The sequence below is a fragment of the Ambystoma mexicanum genome, chromosome 12 (genome assembly GCF_040938575.1).
Source record: "Ambystoma mexicanum isolate Mex_15411 chromosome 12, UKY_AmexF1_1, whole genome shotgun sequence".
NCBI lineage: Eukaryota > Metazoa > Chordata > Amphibia > Caudata > Ambystomatidae > Ambystoma > Ambystoma mexicanum.
This window is the reverse complement of record NC_090936.1, coordinates 564979235-564997392: the sequence shown is the minus strand read 5'-3', so window position 1 is coordinate 564997392 and position 18158 is coordinate 564979235.

Genomic DNA, 18158 nt, shown 5'->3' with positions numbered 1-18158 from the left:
GAATCTTGTACATAATTATCAATACCTTTATTGTCTGAGTATGTGCTGCGTTTAACTCTATTTTGCTTGGGTGCAATGTTACTATTACCACCTGACGTAACACCTGTTGCAGCAGAGGGCGGGGGTATATTAAGTTTGTGCGCAGCAATAAAATCGATAGCATAGCTGTACTGCCAGACAGAGGCAGCCAAGAACCCGGTGATCATAAAAATCCCTATTATTTTTATTACATATGCTAATTTCACCGGCATTTTGCTCTTACCTTGCTGCAGTCCTGGCAGCTTATTCTTGCGACGTTACAGTTGCCCGCCTAAAAATTCTCAAAAGTGCTTGTTATTAAATGTTAGTTTTAAGCTCTCCCTATCAAGTAGTCATTCAGTGCCCAGGCGAAGAGCTGCTCCCACGCTACTCTAAGTGATGGGTCTCTTAAGACCGGCAAGTATGGGTGGAGGTGGGGCATGTGATATTCTATGGCCAGGAGGAAGGCTGTGTAGTAGACACGTACCCTTCTCCTTTTTAAGTATGTTGGCCTCTTTATTTCGTATACGAACTGGTGTGACAATTCTTCTGGGTAGTTATCGTCTGGCAGCACCATCTACACCTGCACACTGAATTTGTTAATTAGCTGTCTTAACAATACAATATTACGCAGTTCCTGTATGTGCGAGAGAAAAAAGAGAACATTCACGTGTTTACATGTGTATTAGTGCAAGCATGTCCTTCAGTTTTAGTTACAACTGTACTTAGTAGTCAATGGGGGGTTTGTGCTCAAATGGCGGAAGTATTTTTACTCTTTGAGCGAGTGATCATGGGGTGGGCAGTATGGGGATCACTCCCTTCTTCGTCAGTTATTGTCTCCGAGGGAACAATTGGGTCGTTGTCTGTGGTGGAACTTTCTTCCGCTGTAGGGGATGTGGTTACTGTTCTTCCAATGGATCTGTCGTTGGCGCTGGGGCGGGTCTGCAGTTTGTAGATCTTTACGTCATGTAGGTGGTTCCAGGCACGCTTATCCTTTAGTTTTACTGCTCTTGTTGATACGTCCTCTACCAGATGGGGGCCAGTGAACCTCTTCTAGTTCCACTTCCTATTGAAATTGCGAAGTAGTACGTGGTCACCTTTGGCAAGTTTGCACAAGTTCTCCTTTCCCAATTCTGTATTTTCGTCTTTTTCTTGGTTGCTGGTAGACCCGCCCCGTGTGCGCTCGAGCTGTTGAGACACAAACACGACACTAGTAATCAAAGAAGACACATATTGATACATTTCATCACCTAACACATTCGCTGAACTTTCGTGGTCGGTGAATGCCCTTGACGTTGGTGTTAGGGGAAGGCGCATTTGGCGTCCAGTAACCACTTCGTGTGGGGTGAGGTGGTGGTCGGACCCTGGCCTGTTTCTAAGTTCAAACAATGCTAACGGAAGGCAATACAACCAACTTTTCTTTGTTGTTTGTTGTATTTTAGCAATTGCCTCCTTCAATAAGCCATTCAGGCGTTCACATACACCATTAGCCTGTGGGTGGTATGCACATGCAAATTTGTGTTTAATGTTCAGCAGGGATGTGATATGCTGGAACATTTCGTTTGCGAAATGGGGCCCGTTGTCTGATCTTAACACCTCGCACATTCCCCACCTGGGGAAGACCTCCCTTACTATGAATTTGGCTGCTCTAAACGCATCAGGGTGTGAACAGGGCCCTGCTTCAATCCACCTAGAAAATGGGCATACTACTACAATCATATACCTATTACCTTGACATATGTTGATCATATCAACATAGTCAATGTGAAGGTGCCGAAAAGGTCCTTCTGGCCGGGGTATGATACCTCTTATCACTTTTAAAGTATGACCGGCCGTAAACTGTTGACATGTGAGGCAATTGCTGATAAAATTTGACACATGCGAGGTTAACTCGGGGCAAAACCAATCTTCTCTAATTCGTGCTGCAATTATTTCCTTGCCTGTATGGGCAGGGTGATGTAATTGGCTCAGGGCGGTATTTAACAGTGCCAACGGTATTACAACTTTCCCAGTGCCACCCTGGCGCCATAGTGCGTCAGTTGGTGACATTGTGCATCCTCTTTTCACCCATACTTCTTTTTCGGCCATTGGTGCAGCCGCTTGTAGTTCCATAATCTGTGTGGCTGGGAGATGGGTGTACCCTTCTCTTATTAACATCTCCCTAGCTATTCCCCTCCCTCTCCCTCTCTGTGAGTCTGTGGGGTTCCATATCTCACCAAAATATGCAGCATATTTCGCATGTGCGTCTGCTGCTGCATTACCTTTTGATACGTAGTCTTCTCCATTTGTGTGTGCGGTGCATTTTACCAGGGCTAGTTCTTGGGGGTCGTTTATTACTTCAATTAGTTCAGCCAACAAGAGGGCATGTTGTACTGGAGTGCCATCAGCTCTCCTAAACCCTCTTCTTCTCCATTTTGATAGCCCTGAGTGGACAGTTGATGTAACATATGCACTGTCAGAATATATAGTTACTCTTTTATTAAAACTTTCCTTTAATGCCAATATTAGTGCAACGAGTTCCGCGGCTTGAGCAGAGTAATGCTGTGGTAATTGTACACACTTCATAGCCACACACACCGGCGCCTCCATCATTTTTACTACTGCTGCCCCAGTCCTTCGTATCCCATCTCCTTGATCAATAGTTGATGACCCATCAATAAACAAAAGCTCACCTCCCTCTAGTGCGTTTTCTTCAACTTTCCTAGTACATGAGTACATTTCAGTTACTTGGGTGCAGTTGTGGGCGTAATCTCCCTCTTCAATAACTTCTGCTAGGAACCTTGCAGGGTTAACCGTGCTACATCTAACAATTGCTAGTTCAGCTTTAGACAAAATAATCTCATAACCTGATGCCCTCTGTGTTGTTAGTGTGGACTTAGGTTTATTCAATATCGCAAATAATGCATGTTCCACAAATAGTGTAGTTGGACACCCCATAGTTATTGCTGATGCTTTTTCTACTGCAAAAGCAGCTGCAGCGAGACCTTGTTCACAAGAGAAGTGGCCTAACATTATAGGGTCTAAGTGACCGCTGTAAAATGCTACTGGTTTATAGCCCATGCTAGTTTTTTGGGCCAACACTGCTTTCATCACTGCTGAGTCGCAATGTGAAAATATAAAGAAGCGCCGCTCATAGTCTGGGGATGCCAGTACTGGAGCAGTTGATATCGCGTCCTTTAATTCGTCAAATGCCTCCCTCATTTCCATAGTCCATCCCAACTTTTTCTCCCCTTTATTTGCTTCCTTCAAACCCTCAAGCAGGGGTCCTATGTATGAGCTGTAATCAAATACCCATGCTCTACAGTAGTTGCACAGCCCCAGAAATTGCTGCAGTTCTCTCACAGTCTGTGGCACGGGAGTGCTTGAGATGGCCTGTGCTCTTTGTGGTGCAATCCTTCTTCCATGTTGAGATATCAGTTGGCCAATGTAAAGTACCTGTTCCTGACAGTATTGTATCTTTTCCATGTCTACCTTATACCCCTTTTCAGCCAATATTGTCAACATTTTTAAGGAGTCCTCTCTACATTTGCTTTCGTTTGTACTGCAAATTATTAAGTCATCCACATACTGTAACACTGTGCTTTCCACCTCAACGTTACCCAAATCCATCTGTATTACTCTATTGAAAATTGAGGGTGATTCACAATACCCCTGTGGTAATCTGGTATGTTTCCACTTTGTATTTCGGTAAGTAAAGCTTGTCAAATCTTGTGAGTCTGGGTGTAATGGTATTGAGAAAAAAGCATTTTTAAGGTCAATCACTGTAAATCGTGATGCTTCTGCTGGAAAGCCACACAATATTGTGGCCGGGTTTGCTGTTACTGGATACTCTGCTTCTACTATGTTGTTCAAGGGTCTGAGGTCCTGTATGAAGCGCCAAGACCCCCCTTTAGCCTTGCGCACCGGGTACACAGCTGTGTTACATGGTGATTCTGAGGGGACCAATATGCCATTGTTTATAAGGGCCGTTATGGTTTCATATATGCCCTCATCTGCCTCTTTTGACAATGGGTACTGTTTCACTCTTGGTAATATGGCACCTTTTTTCAATTTTATCCTTACACCCCCTATGCTTTTTATGCATCCCACGTCATAAGGGCTAATAGTCCATAATGATTTGGGCACCTTTGACATATCCTCCTTAAAAAATGGGACTGGGGTGCCTGCGGGTGCCTCAAGTGCCATTGCAATTTTCTGTGCTACTTGTTTGTGAGCCACTCTTAGCCATATTTCTACACTCATCATGAACACCATTTCATTTTCTTCCTTTTCTTCTGAAAACAGCTCTTCATCTGACACCTGGGTCAGCCTACACCCTTCTGCTAGTGCTATCACCGCCCTCCAGGCTCTCCCTTCTTTATCTTGGGCGTGCACAGCAACATAATCAGCTGTTGCAATAATGCTCTCAATGTCCACTGCAAACACCTTCCCTTCCAGTTCATTAGCTGGTGTTTCTGGTCGGAATAGATAGGCTGCTGGCCTCCTCCATATTTTCCCTTCTATCCCTGGCATCCATGCAAATGCCATGTCTGTGCCATATTGGAATATCTCGCCATCCAGTGGCTCCGCCCTAATCGCTGTCTGTCCACAGTATGCTTGCAAAATCTGTCGTGCTGCGAGCATGTTAATCCCTGGAGTAGAGCAAATTATGCCATCCTCTGTAAAGGAGATCGTCATATTCAACCTGTTCATTATGTCTCTCCCCAGTATGTTTACTGGCGAGGCACTATAATACAAAAGTGGGACTGACAGATCATAATCTCCAATAGATAAGGGAACGTTATCAGTAAATGGAACCAACCCTTTAGCCCCAGAAAATCCTTGGGTGTTCATGGCTTCGCCTGACATCTTAAATTTACCTTCCCTTATGCAAGACCGGGTTGCCCCGGTGTCAACAAGAAATGATAATTTTTTGTCACCTATCGTTACCTCTATGCGTGGCTCCTCCGCACTATTAGGTGTTACTGACAGGATGGGACACACCAAGGCCGTCTGTGGGCTGGCCTATTGGGGGTACAATGATTGGCCATTCCCTGTGTAAGGGTTGTGTCCCAACACCGACACCCCACCCAATTGTGTTCGTTCAGTTTGGGGTGGTGGTTGTATTAACGCCACTTGTTGTTGTGGCGGCGTCAGTTGCTGTGTTATTTGTTGTTGTGGCAGTGAATAGGTTTGTTGCTGTCGTGTTTGTTGTGGTTGGTCACTCCCTTGTTGTGACATCTGCTGTTGTTGCATGCCCTGCTGTTCTTGTGAGGTCCTAGGTTGTGCTTGTTCATTCCATGCTGGTGTTCCTGGCCTGACCCTACATGTACGTGACATGTGTCCTAATAGTCCGCAGCTCCAACACACGGGTGGTTCCCTGTTTTGCCATGGGAAGCTCCCTGTGTTGTCCTGGTATACGGGTTGCCCTGTGGGGTAGTAATTTCTGAGTCCCCCCCCCTGTTGCTGGGTATTATATCCATATCCTCTCCCCCTCATAACCCCTCCTCTTCCTCTGTTATAACTATAATACCCAGTTCCTTGCATTGGGTACCCTCCTCCCATGTTCGGTGTGTGTAATTGCAGAGGCGGCACTTGCTGTATTACACCTTGTGGGGGCGCTATTTGAGCTGGATCTTGTGCAGCCACTACTTGCGTTGGGCTTTGGGCCATTGGTGTGGGCGTAGTTATTAGTGCCCCTTCCATTGTATATTTAGTAAGTTTTTTCTGTACTAATTTGGCCTCTTCTGTTTTCCTGTCCTCCTCCTTTTGTTTCATCTTTCCTTGCCATGTCCTGCAGTGATGTACTATAGTCAGTTGTATTTCTGGCCATGGTTTTGCTTCCATTCCTACTACTTTCTTTAGCTGTTTCTGAACTCCTTCTGGGAGCCCTTGTACTAGTATATGATAAAATATGGCTGGTGTTTTGTCCCATTGTTCTCTAGTTTCCATGCGCCACTTCTCTTGAATGTCCTGGATATAATCAACAGGATCCTCATTTTCACCCATCTTACGGGAAGTAATGGCTCCTATGTCTGAGGTGTCTGGGTACTGCACTCTCAGTGCCTGCCATAGCGCATGTCTGCAGTTTGCAAATGGTGCCCCATCATGCGATGTGTTTGTTATTGTTACCCCATGGAATCCCGCTCTTTTCCAAATGTCATCCGCTCTATCCCCTAATATTGATATTAACAGGCCCTTCACATCTCCTACTGCTAGTTTCTGTCCTGCGGTGTGTTTTTCCATTTCATATATCCACTTACCCGCACCTCCACTTAGTGATGGGAGCCTACATTTTATATTTTCCTTATCCGTATGTTTCCAAGGTACATACTGTGGTCTAACCCCTCCTCTCTCCAGCAGTGGCATTAAATTCTGTCTTGTGTCACCCTTTACCCTCCATGATATTGAGTCTTCACACCCCTCCTCTTCCCCCATTTCTTTTACTACTTCAAATTCTTCCTTACTACCTCTGCCCCTACCTCCCTCTTCTTCCTTTCCCCTTCTTTCATCATTTCCTGTGTTCAATATGGGTATGTTTATTTGTCTGTCTTGCCTGCGACTAGGGAGGTCCCTAAGCCGACATGCATACGGTGTAAGTTCGTTCATGAAGGGCGCGAGCTTTATTCTGTGCAGAGAGCGTGCGGTGGTTGAACATGTAGGTAGTGACGTGGGAGGGCGGCGTGATGGAGATGTGGGTGGCGTGGTTTCATTGGTTTGTGTTTCCCCTATTCTTTTCGTTTCCTCCTTACTTCTCTCCAGCTCCTCCCCTCTTCTACTTATCCAGGGCGAATCTATGTTTGTTCTAGTGAGGTACAGTTTATCTAAGCTTTCCCTTTCACTCTCTCTTCCATCCTTCTCCACTCCTTCTTCCTCCTCACTGCAAAAATCATTTATAAATGGCACCCCCCACTCTGCCTTTTTTCCTTTTATTGTTACTGTTTTTAAATCTATTAGGTCTCTTTCTCCCCTTTCGTTGTTGCCAACTGTCCCCCCTAGTGCTGATGTCGTTGCTACCTCCCTACTTTTATATACATCTCCCCATCTTTCACTCTCCCTACCCCTCCCTTCTCTTCCTTCTTCACTTCTCTCCTCCATTTCCCTACTATTTTCCTCTCTTTTCCTTTTTAATTCCTCCATTACTTCGTTGCTCATCTGTTCCAATATCCTTTCATCCTCCCTCTTCCTTTCCCATTTCACCCTTTCTCTTTCTACTATACTCTCTATTACCTTCCCCTCTTCATATTTTTTAGCTGTCTCAGATATTATCCTCCTCCTCCATATTTCCATTTCTTTTTCCTTTTCTTCTTCTTCCTTCTTCTTCTCTCTCAGCACTACTCTTGATACCCTATCTGCTGCTGCTTTTACCCTTTCAGCTTCTCTCTTTTGTTCCTCGCTTCGTTCCCTTAATCTTTCCAATTCGTCCTTACCTTCTTTCCTTTTCCTCACTCTCTCTCTTTCCTCCCTCTCAAGTTGTTTGATCAGTTCATTCTGCTCATCCCTTAGTTTTGCTAATCTTTCCTCCAAAATCTCTTCCTTCTGCCGTAGTAGCTCCTCTCCCCTCATTTCACTCTCTCTGGCACTATCCTCGTTTGTTCTCCTTACCGCCTCCCTTTCTTCTCCAGTTAGTGAGCCTCGTAATTTCAACAATATCTGTGCAGCTACCCACTCATCGTCTCCTATCTCTACAGTCTGCTCTTCTCTAATCCTCCCTTCCCCCATTGGTATCTTCCCATGAGCCACATATGGTGGAGGGCTGTATGCCGGGTTTGAGTATCCTTCAGCCGCCCTTAACTGTCCTTCTATTTCTCCTAATTCTCTTAAAGGGTACAACCCTCCTCCCTCTGTTTTCACTCCCGGTGTTATGGGTATCTCATTGCTCGGTTCCTTTTTTATGTCGTCTGATTTATCAACCTTTTCTCCTCCCTGTCTTTCGTTCCCCGTATTTTTTGTGCTTTCGCACTCCTTTTCCCCACCCGTTCCTTCTTTCTTAATCTCCTTTTCTTCCGGTGTTTCCCCCATAGTGAACATTCCATTTGGTCCTGGTCGAGACCCCTGGAACATCCTCCATAAGTTAAACACCTCCACGTGGTTTGCCAACTTCTTCCCCTTGTATGTATTGTGCAGATGGTTCAGTAGTGAGTGTTGGGCATATCGATCGAAACTACCATTAGGCGGCCATGGTGTTAACATTTTGTTGTCTGTCCCCTGGGTCCACTCTATGCTGTACTTAATTAACTTCTCCCTGTGTGGTGGCAGTGTGGTGCATATGTGCTGTAGTGGGGTAGTGAGGGTGTTCCCCCACCCTCCCGACCCTCTCCCGTATGACATGGTTGTACTCCCCTTGTTACCCTTCCCCTTACTACCAATTTACAATATACAACCTTGTATTGCTTACCTCGCCCCGCAAGTGTGGGGACTTACGACAATCCTTTGACAAATTATGCAATAGTAATAAATGTGATGTTATATTATATTCCTTCCCCTACGGCCCCCTGCGGCCGAAGCGCACGCAGCCCCCTGCGGCTGCGTACCCCTTACGACGATCTTATACAGTTGTCCTGTTTCTCCGTTCTCCTCCCCATTTTACACTTGCCGTGGCCGGCGTTCTCCGTGCGCAGCCACGCCCCTTTCCCCTTCTTCTTTCGATCCACTGGTTTATAGTTTATCTCCGTATCAGCTCCTTTATCATGCTTCTCCTCCCCACCACTCTCAAACCCAATGTTCCTTGTGCTCGCGATATCCTATTAAATCCCTACTGGTGACGTCACCGATTTCTTCGAGCTACTGGTATATTCGTGTTATGTTCTTTAAATTCAAAATACACTTGTAATCTACCCCGCTAACCCTACAGCTGTCTTCCTGTCTCTCCTGGAACAAGGTAATCTCATCAATACTATAACCGGACTGCGCACGCTGCGTCGCCTCGCGTGTGATACGCCCCTCAACAGGAGGGCTTAACCAGCCAATTATCTTCCGTTTTGGGCAACTACGTAACTAGCCACCGCCCACAGGGAAACGTCATCTACCTATCGAGTTTCTTGCTCGAACAATAGGGAACCTCATCTACTCATTCAATAATAAATATCAAATCGTAGGAAACCACACACCCACCCTCACACGTAGTCGCGATTTAGGCCAATCAGTGTCTTACGAGCGGCTGCACGTGATGTTTTCGTGCCCCGCCCCCCTCTTTCGCGTAACGTTAGCTCACTGTTACGAGCGGCTGCACGTGATGTTTTCGTGCCCCGCCCCCCTCTTTCGCGTAACGTTAGCCGCCTGCTCTCGCACTCGTTTCGCTACCATTCATTCCATTAGCAACACTCAATTAAACCCTCGCCGCTTTACAATACCTCCCTCCTCCCTTATTTACTTCCTCCCCCTCCCTCACAATTTCGCATTGCTTGTTATGCGTGTCATGCTCACCAAGTTCTCTCGATGCAGGGCCGCTCGACTGCGTGCACCCCTCCAAGCGGCTCGCCACCTCCCCTCGTCTGGACCACGTCTGGACACTCGCCGACCGCGGGCGGGATACTTCTCAACCGGCTCCCGAGGGCCAATATCCGGATTGCGCTGTCCGGTCCTCTCGCAGCTCCGCGATGGTCCTGTAGTCCTCAGAAGGGGGCAACGGCAGAGGGGGCCGCGCCGCCGGGCCTCCTCGCAACGGGAGTGCCTGGAAAAATTAAAAATAAAAGTCGATCTTAAACAGATCTCAGCAGTGCCTCCAACTTGTCGGGGGGAAATTCTGCCGGGGTCGGCCGGGCCGTCCGCAGACCTCCGGGCAGGGAGGCCCCAACTCCTCCCGTGTATATCTCGGATCGAGACAGAGTATGAGGCACACACAAGGAGCAAGGCAACTTCTGCTGTTTATTATGCAAACGGCAGGGATGGGTCAAGGAGCGTACGCGTTCGTCCTGACACACACACAATCGTGCGGCTCGCAGGCCCTTTTTACTGTAATATGACGCGCTACTTGCGTCACTTCAAAAAGTTAACAAAAAACCTATCGCCACTCTTAATTGGTTGCTCGAGTGGTAGGGTTAGTATAGTACACATATAGAGAATGATATTAGTGGTCAAGGTGTAGTCAGGTGGTATATCTGGGTTGTCCCTATAATTAGATACATAAGAATTGTTACATGAAGACTCCTGAGGATTGGCTAATGTTACTGACGTCTGAGATAAGAGCCCCATGTTCTGATTGGTGCATCCGTGAGCTCCCCAGCCTGGGACCACCGTTGTTCCCAGCTCTCGGTGTACCTGTGTTTGCAACAATGTTTCAATATGGGTACGTGCAGACACTGTGAGGATTTATTCATAGGTGGAAGGCTGACCGCTCCCACTGTAGCAGATGTCCATTGAGCCTTTCAAGTGTATCGGCCTATGTCTCGTAGCGAGGGACCCAGACGCCTTTCTTTCTCCTGGGCTTTGGCATCTCGTCAGGTTCGGCTTGGTCACGTGAGGCGGGACCGTGTTTGAGGCAGAATTCTGCACAATTAATATTGCTTTTCCACTGTGTGTCTGGTTTAATTTGTAGATATGACTTTAACGTTGGTACGCGGAGTGCAAGGTTGCAACATCATGCCTTTGATGATTTGTTCTTGGATGTGGGTTTGCAACATTGCGACCTTGGCTGGTTGCTCCACCAGGCTCATTCTGCGGGATCAGCAACCTGACTTTTGCTTTGTTAATGTCCACGGGAACTCTTGCCTGAGGCCTACTTGGGCCTGGTGTATAAGTGATCCATTTCGGGCATGGGTGCTTTAGGTTATAGTGGCGTATATTTCCATGACCAGTATCGTGTTTCTATTATACCTCTCATGGTGGTAACGGGTTTCAAGAGAAGCGTGAGCAAGCGGCGTTATAGATGAGTTCATGATGCATCTTGCGTTTCTGCATTCTGAAAGCCTATGTAAAAATAATAAAGATGCACGTCCGTGAATATGCCTGTCGCCTACGTCAGAGCACTGAGTATGTTCTTCGTGTAGATTGTTGTGGGAATGTTAGGTGTGTATATTTGTACAGATGTGCTTCCAGTTGTCTAGGTCTTCATGGCATTTCTAACGACGTGTGGTTTTTAGTCTAGCTGATCCGAGCCGCAGGTGTCGGCATGGCCAGTGCGGGCTGCTGGGCAAACAGGTGGACACATCCGTATGTTCCTGTACCATGGTACCTGGTCGTCTGGTAACTGGACAAACTCTTCTCGCGGCGGGTGTCTGGGCCGTGACCCTCTAGGCCAAGCGCGAGAGGTGAAGGACGGGAGCCTGGTCTTCCATTCTCCCACTTCAAAGTCCTCTACATCTAACTCCATCATCACAATTCAGCACTTTAGACGTACTGCTGATCACTCCGAGTACAATTGCGCTGTGACTGCAAAGCACCTACAGCGACTACTAGTTAACATTTCTACTTGCAGATTCATGAACATCCACATGCATGAACACAAACTACAGGTATGGATATTTTTTGCACAGTACATCATACATGCCAACATTCCGACCCACCTGGTAGGGACATTTCCTCCAAAAAATCATTTGTTTCATAAGAATGCATTGGGCAAAGGTGTATTTTCGGGGGGAGAATGTGAAAAATAACACTATTTTTCACTGAATAATCGTGAGTCTCCTGCCGAAACCGGGAGGATTGGCATGTATGGTACATGTACATCTCTTGTATAAATGCATATAAACAGAGTAACTCCCACTTACGCTGAGTAACTTGTAAAAGAAGCTTACTGTAATTTCTCCCATCTGCTATGATGAAATGTCACTTACAAAGTTGTCTGCTCTCCACATTTTTATTTACCCATATTATTAACTTCAATGTGCAAACTGTTATTTTCTTCATTCATTCTATCATTTCTATAACCACTGCCACGTATTTAACCACATTTTAACCATGATAGCATTTAATGTATTATAGTGCATAAGATGTGCATGCAATTTCCTTTCTATACATTCTGCACATTTCACATACATTCAATCATTTCTACTTCCTTTACAAATGACTATATTAGTAATCAGACACAACACACACAGCTATCTAACAAAGTGTCATTTCATGTTAAAAGATGGAAGAAATAACAGTATAATTATGGAAAAAGGCTTTCTAGTGTGTTATGAAATTACACACAGCCAGGATGAGTACATGCATCTTTATTTATGCACACAGATTTCATTTAAAAGGATCCCAACTGAAACAACACCACCGCCTCTACAACTGTTCTTCCAATCTAGACAGCTCTCTCATTCCAGCTGGTTGCCCATTCCATTCTAGATTTCACAACAGCATTCAACTATGCACAGGTGCAGTCATATCTATCACATCATCTACAACTATATACAGTGTTGTAAAGCAAGACATACAACATCTCCCCCCTTCCCTTCAGTCTGCAACACAAGCACCAGGTCCTCCCTTACAACCCTTACTTTATTTCATACTCGCCCATCTCCAAGCACGACAGAATCGACCAGTACTTAGTAATCACCTACTAAGTAATAAGCTGCTGACCCCATCAAATCCTTCTGATTTATTTCCCACACCTTCCCAAATACATACATTGCACACTTTTCAATACAGTTCCTGCCATTTCCCCTGTAAAAATAGCAAACAAAGCATACGATTATTTGTTCTATCTCCTAATATCCAATAAGGCCACCTTACAAAGCCAAGTGTTCTCTATGCGCTTACTATTTTACTCATTTCTAAAGCACATTCAACTGACAGATTCTAAATAAAATATACAGAATGCACATAGGCAAAGAAAGTGCATGTACATGCTATGCACAGTTATCAGAAAGCACTACTACTACAAAAATAAAGAAATCTATGTCTACATTAACAACAGTGCTGTTAACACACATATTTACTAACTTATTTATTTTACAATTGCAGTGAAGACAACTCTCCTGAAAAGCAGCAGCGTTTGAAGTATGAACAAGAACTCAGAAGAAACCTATTCTTTCCATCAAAAAAAGTAAGTGCAATACTGCCATAATGTTCTAAGTGTCACTCGAACACTGTAGAATTCTAATATTCTACAACAAACAATTGTATTAACCCTGCAACATTAGATTCAATATTAGTGCTTCCCCTCACCAGCTCCATACTTTCTATTGCAACCTGAACATCAGTATACTAACACACAAATACAAGAATAGCCTTTGCAACCTGATGTAGCAGCCCATTGCACAATCACACACCTCTACATACATCCTTACCATGATACTCAGACACTCATGAACAAAGCACACATACTCTGCACAAGATGCCGGCCCACACTTTCTTTTTTTCTCCAACATACCCCAAAGAATGCCTACCAAAAAACAACTTTGTAGAAAGCAAAGTAAAAGTAAACAAAATCAAACTAAAACTCTCCAAAATAAGCATCCGCCTCTAGCAGAATTTGTACTAAAAGTTCAAACAAAACAGCTAGTACAGTCATTAAGCGAAACAAAACTAGCTTCCAGTATAGAAACTTTGCCTCCTCTTTCAACATATAAAATGAAACAGAAAGTGATTAACAAGACAGCAGCTACCACTACTCCTAACACTGCACCTATAAATCGTGATCTACCGGCAAGTAACCATACCAAAAGAATTCTTTTACAAAAAATGTTCTGCCACAGAGTCCTTCAGAATCTCATAAAAACAGGAGATAAATCATGCACAACCCTTAAAACCTACCATAGAAAATTAATCCTGGAAGCTCTCATAGACAGTGCAATCCTTCTCAAAAGGAAATTATTTATTGTAGTTTTAAACAGAATGAACCACTAACAAAACTAAGTACTAAACTACAAAAAAGATTTCTCAATAAATGGAATATCAACAAAGATAACTTCACAAACATCTGTGGAGGTGAATGGAGTCACACCACGAGCAGAGAATCATATTTCAATGAAGAAGCATAGAAACAATAGAAAAAAAAAGGGTACGAAAAACTTAATAATACCATTATGGAACAAGAAATGCTGCTCACACAATTGTCCCCAGAAAACTCAGTATCCCCTGTCCATTCCACTAAATCAATATGTCCAGTCTACAAATGGCCGTGTGCATCCATGTGTAACAATGCCAAAAAATCTTTCAAATCTTTACGCCAGTTCCTCAATCAGTATGTGAAAGGCAAAGACAAATTCAAAATTAAACTACTACAAAATATGGACCCCTGTCCAGTGCGCAAGTACACAGGACTACAAGGACATTCATTAGCCTGCATTTCTGGACCTATTTTCAAAAGCACCTTCCACCATATCAAAATCATATCAACACATCATACAACTATAAGAAATCTGGTCCATAAACTGTACTATGCCAAATGTCCTGCTTTAGCACTAGCCAACTTAAATAACAATCTTCTACATGGTACAGTCAAACAACTACTCGAAGAAAAAGAGCATATCCAGAGAAAATATTTTGGAATTGAAAGCCACTTACAAATTGCAATAGATTTACGACAGACTATCAACAACTGTACAGATGGCAACCTTCTATTACACACATACAAAAACGAAATACTAAAGTTTAAAAGTACATCTGCTGAAGCACCCAAGCATTAGTGTGTATGTTGCTGAAGGAATTTTTTTAAAATAAAAATAGCACAAAAACTGTAGACATAACATACAAAATAGAAAACAGTGAAGATTCCAAATGGTTCCAATTAGCTCTCTATCTTATCTTAGCAGAAAACAAATACAAAATTACTGATCCCTTAATACTTTGCAGTTACTGCACTGCAAAACTTGACAACAACCAAACACCTTTACGTGCTATCACAAATAACTTGGAATTATTCCCATTGCCAAAACCCATGCAACAACTCACCTTATATGAGTGCATCATCATTTCAAGCAATAATACGCCTTCAACCAAAAACAGCAAAACGCCCTCCCTCTGAATTAGTGAAGGGCATTTGTGGCAAAGTAGTTTATTTGCCATTAGATCTCAAAGAAAATGTACACACTCTGGGAGTGCAACATCCAATAGATCAATCTTTAATTATCTTAGTAAATGGTGTTCCTACAAAAGTAAAAATATTTGGCAACAGCTTGTGGACTTACATAACGTTAGACAAGCCCTGCAATATCTAAAAGACAACAATGAATACTACAGAGACAATAATATTGAAGAAAACCTGAGGGAACCCACTGAAATAATTCAAGAGTCATCAGAAACTGGCCAATTTGAACTTCTAGATCCTGCTACAGAATCCAATATTTTAGACCATTATGCAATTCACCCATTATATTCTAAAGACGCCATAGATGATGCACTGGAAATGTACCAAATGCGACAAGCCAAAGGATATCCAATCAGCATATGGGAAAAATGTATAGAAGCACATGCTTTTCCTCTACTCTTTCCTACTGGCAAAGGAGGAAGGTACGATGATAGACCCACACAAATAACAGCATCAGAATACCGCTCTTTACTAATGTATTCTGAAGACCCCATATTCCAACAAAACGTGGAATACATATTCCACCTTCTATTTGAAAGTGAACTAGCAAATCTATGCTATGGAGTTGCACACATATTGAAATCAGTTACCCATTTTCAAAATATGTCAGCTACAGAATTACCACAAAAAGGGCAAGAAAAAGATCAGATTTTACAGTGAAGCATTACAAATCTTTTAGCAAACATGCATGGTACAAAAGAATACTGGTTCCAATGTCAGAGAGATGTACGTTGTATGATAAGAAACCTTGGTTTGTGACATTAAGTTGTGCAGAATATATATGAGAAGATTTATATGATTTCCTACGCATAGCAAATAAAAACAAAATAAACAAAATAAACATAGATATAAAAACACCAGAAGAACTCTCCTCTCTAGATCCTGTGAATTATCAAGATACATTCATTGCTACGCTACACTTTATAAGTGTTCCTCAGAGAAGTGGAACACTTATTTTGGAGAAAAGAATACCAAGCCAGAGGAGCACCACAAATGCACATGCTTTTGTGTATAAAAGACGCTCCTAAATTTGGCCAGGACAGTGTGCCACCATTTTGCAGTTTATCCAAAAATATGTCACTTGTGAAATCCCTTCACAAACAGCACATAGTGACCTTCATGCACACATTTTACAATTTCAAAGACACAAATGTGGGAAATATTGTCATTGCAAATATAAAAACAAAGGGAGATACTACACCAAATGCTGCTTTGGTTTCCCTAGACCAGTCTCAACAAAAGGTCAAGTAAACAATTTCATGTCTTCAGTTAGACATAGCGTTAAAGGTAAATCACCCAAGAACACATATTACATAAAAAGAACAGAAGAATCAAAATACATCAATGATTACAATGCAATCATTGCCCTCCTATGGAATGCAAACATAGGTGTGCAGTACATTGCAGACAATTCCACTGCAGTTGCACGATATGTCACAGCCTACTTAACCAAGGCAGAGAAAACAGAGCTTCAGGACCTTTGGGATGACATATCATCTGACAAAACACTATCACAGAAATTGTACAGTTTAGGCATAAAAATGCTCCCTCATAGAGAATGTGGCTGCTATGAAGCAACAGACCGTTTAACCGGTACTGCCTTGTATGGCAAATCTGACAATATAGTGTGGCTAAGTCTTGGTCCGGCTAAATCTAGTAAAAGAGTTCTCAAATCATATGAGGACATAGAAACAATAGCCACGCATTATCCCAACAGTCAGGACATTTTGAAAAACAATTTACTAGACACATACTACCCAAACAGGAGTACCACTTTGGAAACCATGTGTCTCTACCACGTAGCCCAAAACTCCACATACAAAAATAATATTAAACTAGATGAAAAGAAAGGTAGATACAGAGTAGCAAATTGTGAAGACAGTTTAGTGAAACTTACCAAACACAGCTTAATTAATCATATCAAATTGTCATTAAAAACTCTTCAACATAAAGAACTGTATTACATGTCCCTGCTACATTTTTTTAAACCGTGGAGAAAAGAAGAAGAGTTGCTGGATGCGTATGACTCTTATGAAGACGCTTACAAAGCCAATGAAAGCCCTATAACAGACGTAAACTTTACACAGTACCAAACAATGTTGCACAATGAACAGCAACACAAATACGAACTCCAGGCACAACTAGATGTGGACACTCCTGACAGTAGTCAACCTTCTGTAACAGGAAGCCAACAACCACTTGGATATCCACTAATAGCAAATGAGGCAGAATTAGCCATGACAGAAGTAGAAAACACCATGTGTCAGTATGAGCAATCTACAGAAGACTTTGCTTTACTGAAATCACAACTAAACAATGAGCAGCATAGCATTTTCCAAGAAGTAACAAAACAAATTGAACATGGTGTACAACATGAAAATAAAAACTGCACCTGTCAAGATTACAAACCTATACTGCTATACGTGAGTGGTCAAACTGGTTCAGGCAAAACATTCTTAATCAGAATCATCAGCAAGTGCCTCCAACAAATGACAAACAACAAACTGTCAGCTGTTGTAACTGCCCCCACTGTTATGACACAAAAGCTCAGTATAGTAGTGGTGGCTTGACACATCGTAATGCAATTTAGGCTTTCTGACACTATACAGTTCAAGAGTACAAAAGGACAGATTGAGGTGAGTATTGCCCGAAAATATGGTACACCCTGGTACTCCAACAGCTGGCTGCAAGAAAAATTAACCAGATATTAACATGTGGGTTAAGGCAATGTACTCTCCGAAGCAAGATACTGAACTGATACTCACAAACAAGAAAATCAGACTGGGACTGAATAGTTCCAAGTTAGACTGGTGAGTACCTTGAAAATGAGGAAAATCACTGTTACCAAGAATACAGAAATAACAAGAAAGTAAGAAACAAATAGTGTTGTGCTTACCAAATGAGTGCCCTGGATAGGTGTTGCAGGAGAGTTGGAAATGGAGTGACAGTCCGGGAAACACAATGTTTTGTTTTCCTATACCCGCTGGCACGAGGACGCCTAAAGAGTTAATTGATCTGTGCGCTGTTGCGCTGGTGTCCTTTGATCCTTGCGCTGATGAGCCAATGTCCTTTGGTCCTTGCACCGATGCGCGACAGTCCTGAATGTTCCAAAAGTGTCTTTGACAGTTCCCGAAAGAAGATATGACACAGGCGAGGCTCACGAGATGAGATGTATGCAGTCTGTGGGTTTTCCGATTGT